The sequence below is a fragment of the Bos taurus genome, chromosome 27 (genome assembly GCF_002263795.3).
Source record: "Bos taurus isolate L1 Dominette 01449 registration number 42190680 breed Hereford chromosome 27, ARS-UCD2.0, whole genome shotgun sequence".
Lineage (NCBI taxonomy): Eukaryota > Metazoa > Chordata > Mammalia > Artiodactyla > Bovidae > Bos > Bos taurus.
Genome location: NC_037354.1, coordinates 6,700,509 through 6,720,551, shown reverse-complemented (window position 1 = coordinate 6,720,551; position 20,043 = coordinate 6,700,509). Strand labels below are relative to the sequence as shown.

The window sequence follows — 20,043 nt, the reverse complement described above, 5'->3', positions numbered from 1 at the left end:
TAGAGAGAGATGAACCTATACATTATTAATCGATATACTCCACAGTTTTTTAAAAAAAATAATTTTTAAAAATGCTGTTATTTACGAGACTTCCTTGAAGAGTTGGGTAGAGGTGGAAGAGTGGGTAAGCACTCTGTTATCGCCAAGATAGCACATCACGCTAATAGATCACATCGCCACACTACGACCTTCAGGTCAGTTCAGTTCAGTCAGCGCTAGTGGTGCTCTGACTCTTATGTGACGCGCATGAACTCCAGCATGCCAGGCCTCCTGTCCATGCACCAACTCTGAGTTCATAATACTCAATCCAATCGAGCCATGATATCCATCCAGCCATCTATCCTCTGTATCCCCCTTCTCCTCCTGCCCAATCCTTCCCAGCATCAGGTCTTTTCAATGAGTCACCTTCGCATGAGGTGGCCAAAGTATGTGGAGTTCAGCTTTACAATCAGTCTTTCAATGAACACCAGGACTGATCTCCTTTAGGATGGACTGGTTGGATTCCTGCTGCACGTCCAAGGGACCTCAGAGCTTCTCCACCACAGTTCAAAAGCATACAATTTTGCACTCAGCTTTCTTCATACAGTCCAACTCTCAACTCCATACATGACCACCGGAAAACCACTAGCCTTGACTAGACGGACTTTGTTGGCAAAGTAATATCTCTCGCTTTTTATCTATCTGGTTGGTCATACCTTCCTTCCAAGGAAAGGTCTTTTAATTTCATGCTGCAGCCACATCTGCAGTGATTTTGGAGCCCAAAAATAAAGTCCACTGTTTCCACTGTTTCCCCATCTCTATTTCCATGAAGTGATGGACCAGATCCATGATCTTAGTTTTCTGAATGTTGAGTTTAAGCCAACCTTTTTCACTCTCCTCTTTGACCTTCTCAAGAGGCTTTTTAGTTCCTCTTCACTTTCTGCCATAAGGGTGGTGTCATCCTGCATATCTGAGGTTATTGATATTTCTCCTGGCAATCTTGATTCCCAGCTATGGTGCTTCTTCCAAGCAAGTTTCTTCATGATCGTACTGTGCAATATAAGTTAAATAGCAGGGTGACAATAGCCGGCCTTGACGTACTCCCTTTTTCCTATTTGGAGCCATTCTGAGTTGTTCCAGTGTCCAGTTCTATCTAGTTGTCTGCTTCCTGATCTAACATATAGGTTTCTCAAGAAGCAGGTCATTGTGGTCTGATATTCGCATCTCTTTAGAATTTTCTACAAACCTAGTAGATTGGCCTAAATAAATAACAGAACAAAAAAATTGGTGTGTTTTAGTGATCCTAATGAGTTTGCCAGCACAGGAGATTGTTTTTAATTTTCTTTTAAGGAAGCTGATGATTGCAGTATTTATGTGAAAGTACCAGGCATGAACTTTTCATAGAAAGGGGGCATTTCCAATAAGGGGTACAGGGTGCCATGGTGAGTTTGCAAGGGAAGTTTCTTGCCATGGTTCCTCATCAGTTCGAAAATGGCCCATTGTAGGAATTGCACCAATTTCAGTGGCTTATTTATTCTTGGCAAGGTCTAAAAGATGAGTCGCTTTGAGCTATGTTAAATCTGCTCAAGATCAGCACCCAGGTGGGCATCTCTGTACATCAGTGAAGGGTCCTGTTCCTCAGCAAAGGAGGTCACACACCCCCAAGAAGCATGGGTGGCTCACTATCATCATAGAACCAGAGAGATTGATCTATATATATATAGAGGGGAAAGGGTTATTTGTTAGGTTTCAAGTCTACATGACTGTTAGTTTTCCCAGTTTCAAAGCGAAAGAAGGCCATGTGAGATGTGGTTGCTTCATGCTGGGCTGAGAGTAACTCATGGATTCATTCTTTAAGGGAAGATAAATGCGGTGTCCCAAAACCCTTAACTGTGAGTAGAGAATTGAGGCAGGCTCTTTCCAGCAAAGGCCTCCATGTTCCTAGTAGAAGGGGAGTTCCAGTTCTCAAATCGATAGTTCTTGAAGAGCCAAAATCCCTTTACATTAATGACTCCACAAATTGAGTGTCTCCAGCAGAGCCTTGGGTGTTAATGGGGCAGAGGCGTTGTCCAGTTCCTTGTCCTAAATGGACGGGCGGGTCTGATGGCTTCTGAACGTCATGTGGGACCTACCCTAGAAGGGGGCCAAGGGCATGGGTCTAATGCTGTTGCTCTCCCATGACACTTTTACTAGTTTCTTCTTTGAATTTGTCCCACAATTATAATTTTGCGAATGAGCCTTGCTCAGTAGCTGGGTCACTTTTTATTCAAATTATCTCTTTGAAGTTCCCCAAACAAACCCGCCAGGTAGTATTGCCCAAGGTTTATATCAAGAAATGGTCCCGAGGACTAGAAAGCCATGTCTGAGGCCACAGCAAAACTGACTTAAACAGTTCGATTAAAATGGCTGCAAATCCAACAAAAAGATGTATCCAAGGCCATAGTCTAAGTGGCAGTGATGTAACTTGGAGCAAAATCGACCTCTCTTCCAATGTTCCTGCCTGTCTCCTGCAGTCACCACAGTGTCCTGAGAGCTTTACCAGGACATTCTCCTATAACTGGAAAGCCTGAATAGTGCTGTCAAATGCCAGCTATCTGGTGCTAATGAGATCAGAATTGGGCGGGGCACAACCTTTAAAAGAATGATGGGGACTTCCCTGGTGGTCCACTGGTTAAGAATCTGCCTTGCAGCACAGGGGATGTGGATTTAGTCTCTGGCCTGGGCACTAGGATTCCACATGAAAGAAAGAAAGTGAAGTCGCTCAGTTGTGTCCAACTCTTTGCGACCCCATGGACCTTTGGCCACCAGGCTCCTCTGTCCATGGAATTATCCAGGCAAGAATACTGCAGTGGGTTGCCATTTCCTTCTCCACATGCCGTGAGGGGACTAAGCCAGTGTGCTGAGATGAATATCCTGCATACCGCAACTAAGACCTGAAGTAAATATATGTTTTTAAATCCCTTTGTAACACGGCAGCTGGTGACACACCCAGAGGCGCCGTGACAATTCCAAGGCTGACCGGAAAGGTCAAAAAGGAGGTGCTGACCCAGTTCCTGGAAATCCCAACCCTTTCTGCAAAATAGCTGGAATACTCCTCCCACTCATTAGCCTATGAAATGACCCACCCCTATAAACACCGACAGCCCCATACCCTGGTGCTGGGCTTGCTTTCCAAGATGGCCCACACTCTCCGTGTAGCGTGTTTCCTCCCTGGATTGACCTTCCTTCACCATGACTCGCTCTTGAGTCCCTGCTTATGCGAAGTCAAGTCCCCATATTTGGCGGCCATCCCAGGGACTCGGACGTGACCTGGGATGCGACCATCCTCTCTCACCCCACTCTCTTTCCCGCAACACTGCTGCCATCTCCTCCAGCCTCAGAGATCACTGGAGCGTTAAAAGAGCATCATCTTTTCAGTTTGTTCATTGTTTCCTTTGCTGTGCAGAAGCTTTTCAGTTCGATGGATCCTACCATTTAGCTTTGTTTTTGTGGCTTGTGCTTTTGGTGTCAAGCTCAAAATCATCCTTGTGAAGACCCATGCCAAAGAACTTTTCTCCTATGCTTTCTTTTAGGAGTTTTGTGGTTTCAGGAGTTTTGTGATTTTGTAAACCTTTAATCTATCTTGCATTGAATTTTGTGTATGGTATAAGAGATCTTACTTGCTCAACCAGGGATGGAAACTGTGCCCCCTGCATTGAAAATTTGGAATCTTAACCACTGGATGGTCAGGGAAATTCCAACTATAACTGCTTATTTGTCTGTCTCTCCAGTTATTCCTGTAAGTTTTCTTTAAGAATTTTAAAATTCCTTTGCTAAGTACATTCTGATTCACTATTCATATGTATTCTTGATGAATTAAACATTTTATCGTCAAGATAAATATCAGCTCTCTATATCTGGTCCTTGTCCTAAAAGTTACTTGATTGTGCTGTGCTTAGTCACTCAGGCATGTCTGACCCTTTGTGACCCCATAGCCTGTAGCCTGCAGGCTCCTCTGTCCATGGGGATTCTCCAGGCAAGAATACTGGAGTGGGTTGCCACGCCCTCCTCTAGGGCATCTTCCCAAACCAGGGGTCAAACCAGGTCTCTTGCATTGGAGGTAGCTTCTTTACCATCTGAGCCACCAGGAAAGCCTGTCAATTAACCAATACAGCCTACCATGTTTTCTTTAAATTAATGTTTCCATAGCATATCTGTCAGCTCAACAGTAAAGAATCTGCTTGAGATGCAGGAGATGCAGAGACATGGTTTTGATCCCTGGGTTGGGGGACATTCCCCAGAGGAGGGCTTGGGAACACACTGCAGTAATCTTGACTGGATGATTCCATGGGGTTCTCAAGAGAGTTGGGCACAACTGAGGGTCTAAACAATGACCACAGCAGATCTGTTTCCATCCTTTCATTTTAAATCCACTTGCCTTTATATTTGATGTCTCAAGTGGATTCTTTATAGTTAGTTTTTATCTGATCCTTTTTTTTTTTTTTACTGAAATGACCATCTCTCTCCTTAAGATAGGGTCTGGAATCTTAGCATCAGACTTTATCCCATCAAGGTGAGCCAAAATCCCATCTAGTATCATAGACTTCGTTTTTCAGTTTTTCAGAGCAGTTTTAGAATTGAACGAGAAGCACAGAGTTTTTAGGCAGGCTACACAGGCAGGCTACAGTCAATGGGGTCACAAAGAGTCAGCACTTCCACATTCCACAGAGTAGCAGAGTCAGACACAACTGCAGTGACTTAGCACAAAGGCACACACCCCTGATTCCAATGCCCACTGCTGGTTTTCTGTCCAGAAGTAAAGATACCTGCACTCTCTGAACTTTGACCCCTCTCTCTTAGACTCAGAAGAATTGTTGGTCTGTTTGGGTTTTTGTTGCCTGAGCTTTAGGCCTGGAAATCTGTAGAGACTGGAGATGTCATAAGTCTCACTTCACTTGTTTTCTTTTCTTTTTTTAAAAATGGTTAAGCACATAACATTTAATCAGCGAATTCATTAATTTGGCTGCCTTGGACCTTAATCATGCCAGGCAGGATCTCAGTTGTGGCATGTGGGATCTAGTTCCCTGACCAGGGGTGGACCCAGGCCCCCTGCATTGAGAGCACAGAATCCCAGCCGCCAGACCACCAGGGAAGTCCCTCACCTCACTTGTTTTCTTCTCTCCTCAATTATGGTCCTGGACTGCTTGTGCCAGAGTCTGAATCAGTAGTTTCACAGGTTTTGCCTGGTTCCTTAGTTGTGTACTGTAGGAGCGCAGTATAGAGTCCCATCACATTCCTTTTTTTTTTTTTTTTAATGCTGAATTCTTCAGTCCAAGCTCTTGTCTTTGAAGGTGTGCCCTTTCTTCCTGAGATACTCAGGTAAACAACTCCCCTCACCTCGGCAAGATTCCTGTTCTCTCCTGGAGCTGCATGTTCCTGAATGATGCCCCTTGCTTTAGTTCCTGCTGAAGAACCCAGTCCCTTCGAGCTTTCCTGTTATTTTTCTGCATGTTTCAGGGGCAGTGATGCAGGTTCTATGAACAGGTTTCCGTCACTCTGGCTCCTTTTGCTTCCCTCCCTTTCCTTCCCATCCTCTTTCTATATCCTCAGCCTGTCTCATCTTGTGGAGGGGAAACTGCTAAAGGAGAGGTAACCCAGCTCCAAGCTTGTGTAGACGGTGGTTGCAGTGAGCTGCCTGTACCACCTCATTTACTAAGCTTGTGTAGACGGTGGTTGCAGTGAGCTGCCTGTACCACCTCATTTATTTTACCCAGCAGCTTCAGGCAGGAGGTAAGACCTTAGAAACGGGAGCTCTATCCACTCTGCTCAGAGGGGATCGGGGGTGGAGGTCTCCTCTGATGGACCATGGGAGGAAGGAAGCAATGGAAACCACGTGGCCGCTGGTCGGCGGGGCTTTGCAGAGACCCACCATCATCACCCAGGGTCTCTGGGGAAGCTCTTCCCTGAGCCCTCCGCTCCCCGGGAGTGGCTGCTTCCTGAGCCTCCCCCACTCCCCAGTCCTCTGCCCACCCCCAAACCTACTCCTGGCTTCCCAGCCCTGGCATTTGGGGCCGCCCTTCTTGTTCTGTGTTTCTTAGCTTCTGTTCATTTCTCCCACCAGCTATGTCTCTGTGTGTCAGTTATTGCAGGGTTGCAAAAACACGTTGTCCACATAATGCTAACACAATCTCAGCTGTAGTCTGTGGTCAAGTTTTGGTGAAGAAACTGAAATTTTCCAAGACTGTCTTGTGTCTATTTGCTGGGGGTGGGAGGGGGAGGGCGGGGGAGGGGTGTTCTGCAAAGGTTCTGCAACCCAGGAAAAGTTACTTCAGAGGGTAGACACATACAGCCCATTCCTGAGCGGCTTTCTTGGGGTGCCTCCCATCTTTTTCCTCTTCACTTGTCCACATTTGGTCGTGAGTCAGTCAGGGTTCTCCACAGAAATAACCCATTTCTTTAAGGAATCATCTCACACCATTATGAAAGTAAGTCCCAAAACAAACAAACATTTTGGCAATTCCCCAAACAAACAGATCCAGTGCCAGTGCGGTAGACCAGCAGGACTCAGGGAGGAGCTGATCCTTGAGTTCAAATCTGAAGGCTGGCTGCTGGCAGAATTCCTTCCCTTTGGGTGGAAGTCAGTCTTTGTTCAGGCCTTCAACTGATTGGATGAGGCCCACCCATGTCACGCAGGGGTAATAATAACCTGGTTTACCAAAGTCCACTGATTTAAATGTAGGTCTCATTTCCAAACATCCTCACAGAAACACCCAGAATGACGTCTGGCCAAATATCTGGGCAGCAAGGCCGAGCCACCTCCATACCTGAGATGAAGCACCACAGGGAGGTTCTCAGATTCGCTCTTCTCTGTCTTGTCTCCCTTTTCCTCACAGTGTGGGTTTCCAGCCATTAGAAGCTTTTAGATGGACAGCATTTGTGGTCCGGTAGAGGTGAGAGGACACATGGAAGTGGTCCTCCATCACTCCTGTCTGGCCCATTTACCCATTTTAAAATGAGACCTAAAGGGCTCTTTTTATTACAAACCCTGCATTTTGTCTTTGACAATTTTCAACTGAAGAAGAGCTTGCATAGAGTGAGGATCACAGATCCTGAGTGTCCAGCTGGAACCCGCATCCCTGTCAAACTCTGGGATGGCCCCATCCAGCCCCAAGTGATCTTGACCCCCTCCCCTCCTCCTCTCCGATCCTCTCCTGCTCATCTCGTCTGCAGAACTCTGTAGAATCTTGGTGGGGAGGTAAGGACACTTTCTCAGCAGTGCAAGGACCTCCAGCTTTGTATTCCAGTAGTTCTGATAAGTTCCCATAGTTTAATGCCAGTAGTTCTCAACTCACATGGTTTTTCATTGTAGTTTATCGTTAAATAACATTTACCCTCATCTTCACTGAATGGTGGGCATTAATCCCTTGGACTACAAGGAGATCCAACCAGTCAATCCTAAGGGAAATCAAACCAGAATATTCATTGGAAGCCAAATACTGATGCTCCAAAGCTTTGGCCACCTGATGCAAAGAGCCAACTCATTGGGAAAGACCCTGATCCTTGGAAAAATTGAGGGCACGAGAGGAGGTGGCAGCAGAGGACGAGATGGTTGGATGGCATCACAGTCTCATGGACACGAACTTGAGCAAACTCGGGGAGATAGTGAAGGACAGAGGAGCCTGGAGTGCTGCAATCCGTGGGGTCACAGAGTTAGACATGACTGGGAAAGCAACTGAACAACAATAAGAACAACAACAGTGACCTCTGGGAGGGGGAAGGGACCACGAACTTGTCTGTGTTTGGCTCCTGACAGGTACTGCATGAAGGCTTTTGCCTCAGTGACTGTGGAGCCAACACTGAGAACCAAGGAGGGCTTGGTCGTTTACTGGGCTCAGATTATACATGTGGCCTCTGCAGCAGGGAGCTGGAGGCACCACCAGGGTGGCAAAGGGAGCCCAGGGTGGCCTGCACTATTTTCTGCTATTCTCAGCCTGTGAATCACCAGTGTTGTGGACAGACTGCCCCCTGTGGGTCTGATGCACTCAGGAGGCTCTGAAAACAGATAAAAAATAGAGGCTTTTTACTTAGGAGACCTAAAACTTACACAGCACACTCTCCCTACCATGGTGTCAGGTAAGGAGAGAATGCATGGGGGGCCTAGGCTTTTGCTTTTGTTCAGGTATAGGGTTGGGGTTCTGGGTTTTCGAGGATGCTGCTGCTGCCACTGCTAAGTTGCATCAATCATGTCCAACTCTGTGTGACCCTTAGAAGGCAGCCCACCAGGCTCCCCCGTCCCTGGGATTTTCCAGGAAAGAATACTAGAGTGGGTTGCCAGTGCCTTCTCCATTCAAGGATGCACTATTGGTGAATTGAAAACATACGAGGGAGAATTTAAAGTGTAGGAAGAGAAACCAACAAACAAGTGACCCAAATGGTCAGTTACAGAAATCAACCAAGGTTTCTAAAACAAAGGAGCCTGGGGAGGGGGCCGTGGCCTGGCCCTTCCCTGGTGTTTTCTGGAGTTCTGTGAGTCAGTCTAGCAAATCATACAACCTGAAGGGGGAGGTACTGGGATTCCTGAGTTTGTAGCCAAGTCGGGCAGAAGTGTGGGGGAGCTGGGGACCCAAGAGTTGGCATCTGAGGTGGGGACAGTCTTGTGGAACTGGGATCATACCTGTGAGGCTGCCCCTCCTTTTAGGGTGGTTAGTGTCAGAACTGAGCTGAAGCCATGGGCACACAGTTGGTGTCAAGAAGGGAAAACACACAAACAAAACCCTCTCAGCCAGGACCTGTGAACCCTCTGAAATCTCAGTGTTAAGCAACCACTCTCGACTTCCACCTCCTGTCTTTCTGGCTCAACCCTTTGTAGATGAAGAACCTAGAATCCTTGACCTGATGCTGCTAAGCCCCTTCACACGCCCCTGGGTTCAGCCGGTTTTCAGGATGCCTCATGCACAGCAAGTCCTGTCTCCCCACTAGCCCTGCTTGGACGCCTCCTTCCCCTCCGCTTGCCTTCACTCCCCATTACTGCTTCACGCGGCACCTCTTCCAAAGCTCCTGTCAGCTCCCCACGCCCACTTTCAGCTGAGAGACGTCACGCCAGGTTTTCAAAGAAAATCAAAGCAACCAGAAATGAATTTCCCCAGTTGCGGCCCCCAGGTGTGTCCACGTCTGTGCCCAGTGTGGCGTGGGATTCTCTCCAAGCTCCTTGCACACCTTCCTGTCTCTTCTCCCTGCCCCCCTTCCCTGGTACCCACCACCTCCTTTTTCTTTCAGCATCTTTGGAGAGATTCTGAGTGGTTTCTGTTTGATGATGACTCATCTTTGTTCAGGTGAAATATTCCTGTCCTATTTTTCTTAATTTATTTTATTTAACTTCTTGCTTTACTGATTCTTTTTTTGTTTGTTTGTTTTTTAATTTGTTCTGGCTCTTAGCTGTTGCATGCAGAATCTTTAGTTGTGACACGTGAACTCTTAGTTGAGGCATGTGGGATCTAGTTCCCTGACCAGGGATCGAACCCATGCCCCAGCATTGGGAGCTCAGAGTCTTAAGCACTGGACCACCAGGGCTGCCCCTGTACAATCTAAAGAGGATTTGTAAGGGGGTAGACAGAATTGGGTTCCAGGCTACAGGGATTTCTCCCTATGATGCATGACTGTTACTATGAATACCTTCTTTCAATGGGTAACCAATGAGAATAACACAAATGGACCATCCACATTCTCATAACCAGATTCACAACTGTTGCCTCCTAAGAAGACTGCTTCCTACCAGTGTGGCCCCTCATGCGATGGTTAAGTTAGCACATCTCTTCTCCTTCCTGAAGCTGAGCTTCCTGTGTTATACAGCAGCTTCCCACTAGCTAGCTGTTTTTCATATGGTGGGATTATAACAGTCTTTTACCTTCACTTCCTGAATCCAGTCTACATATAGCTAACAAGTTTTTTCCATATTACAAAGTTGACAGTGTTATTTTCTCATTTAAAGTCCTTCAGTTTCTTCTCTTTGCTTACAAGACAAATTCAAATATCCAAACCTGAGTCTACATATCCTACAGTGTTTCCTTTTTCTTTAGCCAAAGGACACATGACTTCCAAATTCATATTGAAATCTACACCTTTCTATCTTTGCCTATGATCTTCCTTTTTCCAGGACTGGCTTCACCACTGTGTGTGTGTCTGCCTCATAAATACTGACTCATCCCTTAGACCATAAATCAAAAACTGACCTCACAGCAAAGATTTCTCAACCTATCCCCCTGCTCCCACCCCCACACTATAGGAACAGGAACAGCCCTTCCTTCCTTTAAGACCCCTCCTCCTCACTGCAGTGAATAGTGATGAACTGTTACAGTGTGGATCTATTTGATTCAGCTGAAAGCCCCTGCATTCTGGGAGCATATTTTGTTCATTTTGTACCTGATTGTGCCTAGAAACTGGAAATCGTGGGAGCAGAGGAAATGGGTTTCAGGAAGAATGGTGCTGAGCCCAGCTGCCCTGTGCCTGGAAAGGGGGCCAGAAGAGTGCTAGAAACTGACAACCAGGTGATGCCCGGAGGGACCCATCTGACTCCTATCTTTGTGTAATTCCTCTCACTTGAGTGCTTTGCCCAGAAACTTCAAGGATTAGATTACTAACCTGGAGTAACATGAAGCAGGAGGATAAGCCACAATTCTGAGTAATGTACTTCCTTTTATTAAGCAGGAGGGACAAACATATTTTCCCCAGAGGCAGATAATTTGGCTTTTACTTAGTGCAGGAAGTATCTTTTTGCTAAGAAACCGTTCATCAGAGCCTAGTGTCAGCAGGTGGGAGCCGTGGGCTCTGATGCTGTAGCATCTCAGTTGGAGGGACCTAAGTGATCATCGCCGGAGAAGGCAATGGCACCCCACTCCAGTACTGTTGCCTGGAAAATCCCATGAACGGAGGAGCCTGGTAGGCTGCAGTCCATGTGGTCGCTGAGCATCGGACACGACTGAGCAATTTCACTTTCACTTTTCACTTTCATGCATTGGAGATGGAAATGCCAACCCACTCCAGTGTTCTTGCCTGGAGAATCCCAAGGACGGGGGAGCCTGGTAGGCTGGCGTCTATGGGATCACACAGAGTCGGACACAACTGAAGTGACTCAGCAGCAGCAGCAGCAAGTGATCATCACATTTTCCAGATGAGAAAACTAAGGTCTAGAAAAGAGAGGCTACTTCCCAGGGGTCCAGAGGCAAGTGGCATCTCTGGAGCCACAGCCCCAGTTTCCTGACTCTATAATTGGTGTTTTCTCAGTTAATGCTGAGACTCATTAATGACACTCTTTCATGGAGGAAGTGTCTAGAGTTCTGAATAATAATCGGAAGAGAAATCAGAAAATAAAAGAAGATTAAAAAGGTGAAATTAAGCAATGTTGTGCTATTTCCTTTTATGGACACTTTTTAATATTATTGCCAAAGTATTTTTGTCATTTTCAAACTAAACCATTTTTTTGTCTCCCTATTTCAAATGCACCTGATGAAGAACCCTCCACAGACCAAGGTACTGAAGACCCCAAGACTCTTCACCTCTTCTCAGCTGAGTTCCTTGCTTCCCCGACCCTGCCGCCTACTTTCCTGGTGATTCAATGGTTAAAGTGCACGTCTAGGTATGATTTACTGCGTTGTCTCCCCAGACAGGTTTTCTCTCTTTTTCTTGCTGGCATGCTGCCCTATTTCCTCTTGATTTCCTCCCTTCTGCAGGGGGATCTGACCATCCGAGCCCTAAGGCCGTGCCACGGTGTCACAGAGAGCTGTTCTCCACCTTCTATCTCCTCCAGTCCTCAGTGTTCTGGGTACTGCAGAGGGTTCGGACCCTCTGACACCCTCCACTCCCCCAGCAGCTCAGCTCTCCAGGGTCGGCGGTGATTGGCTCCCTGAGCTTGCTGAGGCAGGGGCAATGACGAGGCCCCCGCATTTTGCTGCCTCGCATCCCCTCCCCAACACACATACAGCTTTTACAATCGAAAATGAGAAGGAATTTTCGAAATTAAAACGGTCTTCTTGCACTCTCATGATTTTTTTTTATTTTTTTGCTAACATTTACAGAGAGAATTGATCCATCCTAAGCAAGCTATTGCACACACCACAATGAGGTGAGGCTTCATGGGCTAGAGTATTTCTTAATACAGGTAATTCGTCAATGTATTCTTGAGTGAAAAGCACCAAAGGATACCAGATAAGGGGCTTCCCAGATGGCTCTAGTAACAAAGAGCCCACGTGCCAATGCAGGAGATGCAGTTTTGATGCCTGGGTCGGGAAGATCCCCTGGAGAAGGGAATGGCAACCCATTCCAGTATCCTTGCCATGGACAGAGGAGCCTGGTGGGTGACAATCCATGGGGTCGCAAAGAGTGGACCACAAGCGAGTGACTAAACAACTGGACCAGCTTGATTAACGAATTCTGAGCGGAAGTGACATTTCCCTTCAGGGCTGGGGCCATTAATCGCCAGCACGAGAGTCCTGAGAGTGCTTTGCTCGGACACAGGACCAGCAGCACCCACGGTGGTGGCTGATTCTCGGGGGTGGGGGGTTTGATCAGAGCACCCGGGCCTTCCCGGGTTGGCATCATTTGGACAAGAATTAACTTTGGCTCTTTGAAGATGCTAAGATCTGGAGGCGCTGTCACCACAGCACAGCCTGGAGCATGCTGTCACCTGAGGAGGGCTGCAGGGAAAATGCAGGACACCCAGCTTCGCTTGGATTACTGGTGAGCAACACATTACCTTGTAGGATAAGTATGTCCTGAGTGATGCACAGATCACATTTGAGCTAAAGTATTTGTTGATTTCATGTAATTCAGTAAGTACTCTAGTTTTCTGGGATAGTTGAATATTTAATAAAACAAGGTCTTTGGGTCAAACCCACTTGGGCTTGAGTTCAAGTGCTCCCTACATTCAATCTGCACTCCTTTGAACAATTACTTCATTTCTTAATCCCAACTTGTAAAATGGCCTACCCCGTAAATTTTGCTATGAGGAATATATTTGGGATAAAACATTAAAAGTTTCATTGTTTTAGTTAAGGAGGAAGTTCAGTTCAGTTCAGGCGCTCAGTCGTGTCTGACTCTTTGTGACCCCATGAATTGCAGCACGCCAGCCCTCCTTGTCCATCACCAACTCCCAGAGTTCACTCAAACTCATGTCCCTCGAGGCGGTGATGCCATCCAGCCATCTCATCCTCTGTCATCCCCTTCTCCTCCTGTCCCCAATCCCTCCCGGCATCAAGGTCTTTTCCAATGAGTCAGCTCTTCGCATGAGGTGGCCAAAATATTGGAGCTTCAGCTTCAGCATCAGTCCTTCCAATGAACACCCAGGACTGATCTCCTTTAGGATGGACTTGTTGGATCTCCATGCAGTCCAAGGGACTCTCAAGAGTCTTCTCCAACACCACAGTTCAAAAGCATCAATTTTCCGTCACTCAGCTTTTTTCACAGTCCAACTCGCACATCCATACATGACCACTGGAAAAACCACAGCCTTGACTTCACGGACTTTTGTTGGCAAAGTAATATCTCCGCTTTTCAATATACTATCTTGGTTGGTCCTAACTTTCCTTCCAAGGAATAAGTGTCTTTTAATTTCATGCCTGCAGCCACCATCTGCAGTGATTTTGGAGCCGCCAAAAATAAAGTCTGGCACTGTTTCCACTGTTTCCCCATCTCTTTGCCATGAAGTGATGGGACCAGATACCATGGTCTTAGTTTTCTAAATGTTGAGGTTTAAGCCACCATTTTCACTCTCCTTGTTCACTTTCATCAAGAGGCTTTTTAGTTCCTCTTCACTTTCTATCAAAAGGATGGTGTGAACTGCATATCTGACGTTATTGTAATTCTCCTAGCAATCTTGATTCCAGCTTGTGCTTCTTCAAGCCCAGAATTTCTCATGACGTACACTGCATATAAGTTAAATAAGCAGGGTGACAATAGACAGCCTTGACGTACTCTTTTTCCTATTTGGAGCCATTCTATTGTTCCATGTCCAGTTCTAACTGTTGCTTCCTGACCTGCATACAGGTCTCAGAAGAGGCCAGTCACGTCGTCTGGTATTCCCATCTCGTTCAGACTTTTCCACAGTTTATTGTGATCCACACATCAAAGGTTTTGGCATACTCAAAAAAACAGAAATAGATGTTTTTATGGAACTCTCTTGCTTTTTCAATGATCCACCAGATGTTGGCAATTTGATCTCTGGTTCCTTTGCCTTTTCCAAAACCAGCTTGAACATCTGGAAGCTCATGGTTCATGTACTGCTGAAGCCTGGCTTGGAGAATTTTGAGCTCTGCTTTACTGGCGTGTGAGATGAGTGCAATTGTGTGTTCGTTTGAGCATTCTTTGGCATTGCCTTTCTTTGGGATTGGAAGAGGTCAACATGATTTCCTATTATTATTAGCATTACTGTTAGTCACGTGGAAATGATTTGTAAGCCGTAAAGTCCCCTGTAAATGTTTTCTATCACCATTACAATTTATGGGTTTACCACCAACTAGTTAAGGGCAATCATGGGAGGCTATTTTTCACTTCTTTAAACTTGTCTTTCATTATGTGTAAAATGGAGCAGGTCTCATATGCTATGCTTCTCTCAGATTTGATATTATTCCCTTCAGCACCTCACTGGATGAGGAATCAACTTGACCTTCCTTACTCTAGGCTCCACGGTCATGCACTGTATCACCCGACCAGTTGCATCTGCCACTTAACCCGATGTTGTGTGGATAAGACACACAAGTAAGAGGAAGAGAAGGTAGAGTAGCTTCATGATGGGAAAGGAGTTTTCGGAATTCCAAGTAGACCCAGTGTCTGGTGGCACACCTGAATCGGGGCAGGCGATCTGGGAGAGAGTTTGAAGACTTCAGCTGGAAAGAAAGTGCTTTTATCCCAGCAGAGATATTCAGCTGGGCCTGGGCCTAATTTGAGGATGTTTCATCTTTGGACACATGGTCCAAGTGTTTGCCTGTCGTAAAGGAAGAGGTTTGCAAGAAGTCAGGGTTTCCACATTGATTCTCACTTCTGCTTATGGCTCTGAGGTTTGGAGCATTTTTTGGAGAGAAATCATAAAACACTGAATTCTGTTAGAAAATTATTCATTTCTTTTTTCACCTTTATTTCATGTCTCTGCATCTGTCCATTTCTCGTTTCAGAATAAACACTCTCAATCCATGGGTTGCAAAGAGTTGAACACGACTAATTGACTGAACAACAACAACCCAACACACATACAGCTTTTACAATCGAAAAATGAGAAGGAATTTTCGAAATTAAAACGGTCTTCTTGCCCTCTCATGATTTTTTTTTTTTTTTTGCTAACATTTACAGAGAGAATTGATCCATCTTAATCAAGCTATTGCACACACCACAATGATGTGAGGCTTCATGGGCTAGAGTATTTCTTAATACAGGTAATTTGTCAATGTATTCTTGAGTGAAAAGCACCAAAGGATACCAGATAAGGGGCTTCCCAGATGGCTCTAGTGACAAAGAGCCCACGTGCCAATGCAGGAGATGCAGTTTTGATGCCTGGGTCGGGAAGATCCCCTGGAGAAGGGAATGGCATCCCACTCTGGTATCCTTGCCTGGAGTGTCCCATGGACAGAGAAGCCTGGTTGGCTACAGTCCATGGGGTCACAAAGGGTTTCACGTAACTCAAGTGACTTAGTACACATGCATACCAGGTAAATCATTGATATTTTTTGCATGTCTTCCTTCTCTCCACTTGGTTTTCCTTTATAGTGCTCATATTTCTCTTTTTCTTCATATGTAAGTCTCAAAAGTAACAAGTCTTGTTTTATTATGTTACAGTCTCAGCACCTAGAAGAGTTCCTGGCATAGAGCAGGTAGTCAAACATTTGTTTCTATGAATAGGTACTAGTGTGAAGAGTCAACATATAGGTGAATAAATAAATGGATGAATGGAGAGAATGAGGGAGGAAAGCAGAAAAGAAAGGAAGGCTTGGGCATAATCCTTAGGGTTTTGAAGGTCTGTAGAGAGCCCATTAAGTTGCTTTATCCCAAAGTGTTCCTGAGCACAAGCACCCACTCACCCATTCCCAACATAACAGGTCAAAACAGGTCATAATACGTCATGGTCTTTAGCCTTCACTCACGACCTCTCTTCCATCTTACCTGAACTATATGTTCTGACGTTTTTCTCTCTGTCCTGAGGCAACTTAGCAATAAAATGTTTTCACTTTTAATCTTTTGATCAGCATTTGAATCTTTCACTAAGTGGAAATCTATTTTAGTTTAGTGACATCAACCTAAAAACAGAGCAAGTGTTTGTAGCAAGCTGTTTAAATAAGTCTTACTTAATTCTACAGAATAGCTGTGAGGGTTTTACTTCCTTGGCCCCAGCAACAGTACTTTTACAATAATAGAAAGAAAGTATAGACTACAGGCAATTGGCCGCCTTTCTCTTATACTTTTATACTGAAAATGATCCTTTACCCTGACTCCCTAATTGTTATGCATCTATTCCCACCCCTTCTTCAACTATAGATGTCTCTCTCTCTCTCCTGGAAACCTACCTTGCAGATGGCTCCTCTGCCCTTCTCAGGTGGATTGTGGCAGAGACACTGGGAGCCCCTGTCCATGGCTACATGATTAGAGGCTAGGACAACAAAGGGTGGAGGAAGGGGTGAGTGAGGTCACACAGGATGCCTCCTGATCCCCGTTGGCAGGAGTCATCCTGGCGGAGAGGTGGGGGACCAGCCAGACTCGTTGGCATTGTTGCCACCAAAATCTTGGTTTTCTCTGCCCACTGGAGCCAAATAAAATTTTCAGAGACAGAGTTTGGGGCAAACAGAAAGATGGCTTTAATCATTAAGCCGGCAGAAGGGAGAACACAATAGGTTCCTGCCTCTAGGAGCCTGTCTCCCCTCCATCGGGAATCCAGGGGATCATACAGTCAGGGCTCACAGTCATGTCTTGGAGATATGGAACAAAAGGTGTAGTGGTCCTGAATTCTCTCTTTTTGCACTGTTTGGAAACAGTCACTAGGCCAGTGTCAAGTAGCTTGGTATTTGGGTCTGGCAGTTGGTCCCGGTGCTTGGGTCCATTGTCCTTTGGGGATGTCCTGGTGACTTTCTTCCTGTAATACAAAAGGGGGAAAGCAAACCACTAGGGGTGGACTCCAAAGAGAGTGCACCATAAAGTTAAGCATCAACATGAGGTTAAAATAGAGCAAAGAGAGGTACCAAACTACAAGGGGAGGTTTATGATGCCATAAAGTTAAGTTCAGGACGTGGCTAGAATAAGTTAAAGAATCATTGATGCAGAGTGTGGCTCCTGCAGAGTTAGAGGGCAACAGGTACAGATGTAGTTTGCATAATAGGTTAGTCTTCTGAAAAGAAGAAACTTAGTTATCAATGCAGACTGTTGATTGTCAGCAAAGTAATGCTCAAAATCCTCCAAGCTAGGCTTCAACAGTACATGAACTGAGAGCTTCCATATGTACAAGCTAGATTGAGAAAAGGCAGGGGAACCAGAGATCAAATTGCTAGCATATGTTGGACCATAGAAAAAGCGAGACATTTCCAGAAAACATCTACTTCTGCTTCATCAACTATGCTAAAGCCTTTGACTGTGTGGATCACAATAAACTGTGGAAAATTCTGAAGGAGATGGACTACCTGACCTGCCTCCTGCAAAACCTGTATGCAGCTCAAGAAGCAACACTTAGAACCAGACATGGACAAACAGATTGGTTCCAACTGGGAAAGTAGTAAGTCAAGGCTGTATTGTCACCCTGCTTATTTAACTTCTGTGCAGAGTTCATCATGTGAAATGCCAGGCTGGATAAAACACAAGCTGGTTCGGGATTGCTGGGAGAAATATCAATAATTTCAGATTGCTGATGATACCACCTTTATGGCAGAAATTGAAGAGGAACTAAAGAGCCTGTTGATGAAGGTGAAAGCAGAGAGTGGAAAAAGCTGACTTAAAATTTGACATTCCAAAAACTAAGATCATGGCATCTGATACCATCATTTCATGGCAAATAGATGGGGAAACAGTGGAAGCAATAGATGACTTTATTTTTTAGGCTCCAAAATCACTGCAGATGGTGATTTTAGCCATGAAATTAAAAGACGCTTGCTCCTTATAAGGAAAGCTATGACCAACCTAGACAGCTTATTAAAAAGCAGAGACATTAGTTTGCCAACAAAGGTCCATCTAGTCAAAGCTATGGTTTTTCCAGTAGTCATGTATGGATGTGAGAGTTGGACTATAAAGAAAGCTGAGCAGTGAAGGATTGATGCCATTGAACTGTGGTGTTGGAGAAGACTCTTGAGAGTCCCTTAGACTGCAAGGAGATCCAACCAGTCCATCCTAAAGGAAATCGGTCCTGAATATTCTTTGGAAGGACTGATGGTGAAGCTGAAACTCCAATACTTCGGGCACCTGATGGGAAGAAGTAACTCATTTGAAAAGATCCTGATGCTGGGAAAGATTGAAGGTGGGGGGAGAAGAGGATGACAGAGGATGAGATGGTTGGATGGCATCACTGACTTGATGGACATGAGTTTGAGTAACCTCTAGGAGTTATTGATGGACAGGGAGGCCTGGCATGCTGCAGTCCTTGGGGTCACAAAGAGTCAGATATGACTGGGCAACTGAACTGAACTCTAGCATATGAGATCTTAGTTCCCTGGCTAGGGATTGAACCCATGCCCCTTGCATTGGCAGCTGGAGTTTTAACCACTGGACCACCAGGGAAGTCCCTGCTTTTAGTTTTTGTAGCTGCACTAGATGGAGGCAAGAGGTAGAGACAGTTTGGGTCTCACCCCTGAGTAAGCATGAGAAATGAGACCCAGGACCGAGGTGGAAAGGCTGGCCTTGGACCAGAGCATGAGCCCATTTGGCTCAAGAGTGACATGGGAAAGCCATCATCTTCCCGGTGCTGAAATGACACAAGCATTCCTCCCATGCAGGAGTCCAACATGACACCCAGAAATGTTATGGCAATAAAACATCAACAGATACAAGGATGCAGATTAAAATTAAGTAGAAATTAAAAACTGAAATCCCAACAAAGAATATGATCAAAATTTAATAGAAACAGTACCACGAAACCACACTTAATGGCAGATAAACGTTCCACGATAACAAAACAAACTAAAAATAAAGGATAAAAGGGATACAAGATATATGAGGTGTAAGACTGAGTCCCAAATACAACCTTCGAGATGAAGAAGAGTTGGCAGATGTACCATGGGCATTTCTGTGAAAAAAGAAATATAAAGTTGAGTAAAATGTTGACAGCTGTTATCATTTTTTTCCTCCATTAAACACACACAGGTCTGTCTCTTTTGAGCTGCTAATTTTAGGCTCAAGGCATGATTTTAAGCTCCTGCTGTATTGGTTTCCTGTTGCCGCTGTAGCAAATTGCCACAAGCTACATGGCTTAAAGGATCACATACTTGTTATTGTGGTTCTGAGGATCCAAAGTCCCAAATGGATCTCATTGGCTTCAAATCACGGTGTCAGCAGGATGCTGTTCCTTCTGGAGGCTTCCTTCCTTCTCACGCTTAGAAGCTGCCTGCCCTCCTTGGCCTATGGCCTCTCCACATCAGTGTGAGCCGGGGCTGGTTTAGCCTCTCAGTGTGCATCTCTGACACTGGTCTGCGTCCCTCCTCCACATCTAAGGCTCCTTGTAATGAGATGGCATTGAGCACAGCCAGATACTCCACATCATTTCCCTATCTTAAGGCTGAATGATTAGGTACCTTAATTCACCTGTGCTGTAATTCTCACTTGTCATGTGACTGCCCTTTCAGGCTACTGAAACAGAAACACCATAGGCCAGGTGGCTCTTTCTTTGCACTTTGTTTTTTAACTGAAGGATGATTGCTTTACAGATTTTCGTGGCTTTCTGTCATAGAAAAACAAGAATCATCCGTGGGTTCACCCATGTCCCCTCCCTCTCGAACTTCGTACCATCTCCTTCCCAATCCCACCTTTCTAGCTGGTCTCAGAGCCCCTGTTTGATTTCCCTGAGTCACACAGCAAATCCATGCTGGCTATCTATTTTACATGTGGTATTGTAATAGGTGGCTTACTAACAAA

General features: G+C 45.5%; 1 long non-coding RNA gene across 1 annotated transcript in view; it reads right to left on the bottom strand.

The window, feature by feature from the left end:
- Window positions 1-11,956: 11,956 nt before the first annotated feature.
- LOC132344039 (uncharacterized) overlaps window positions 11,957-20,043 on the bottom strand; it is a 25,774-nt gene continuing 17,687 nt past the window's right edge. Inside the window, exon 3 of the long non-coding RNA XR_009493110.1 lies at window positions 11,957-12,647. This is a non-coding gene — a long non-coding RNA (uncharacterized lncRNA). The remainder of the gene's footprint in view (window positions 12,648-20,043) is intronic.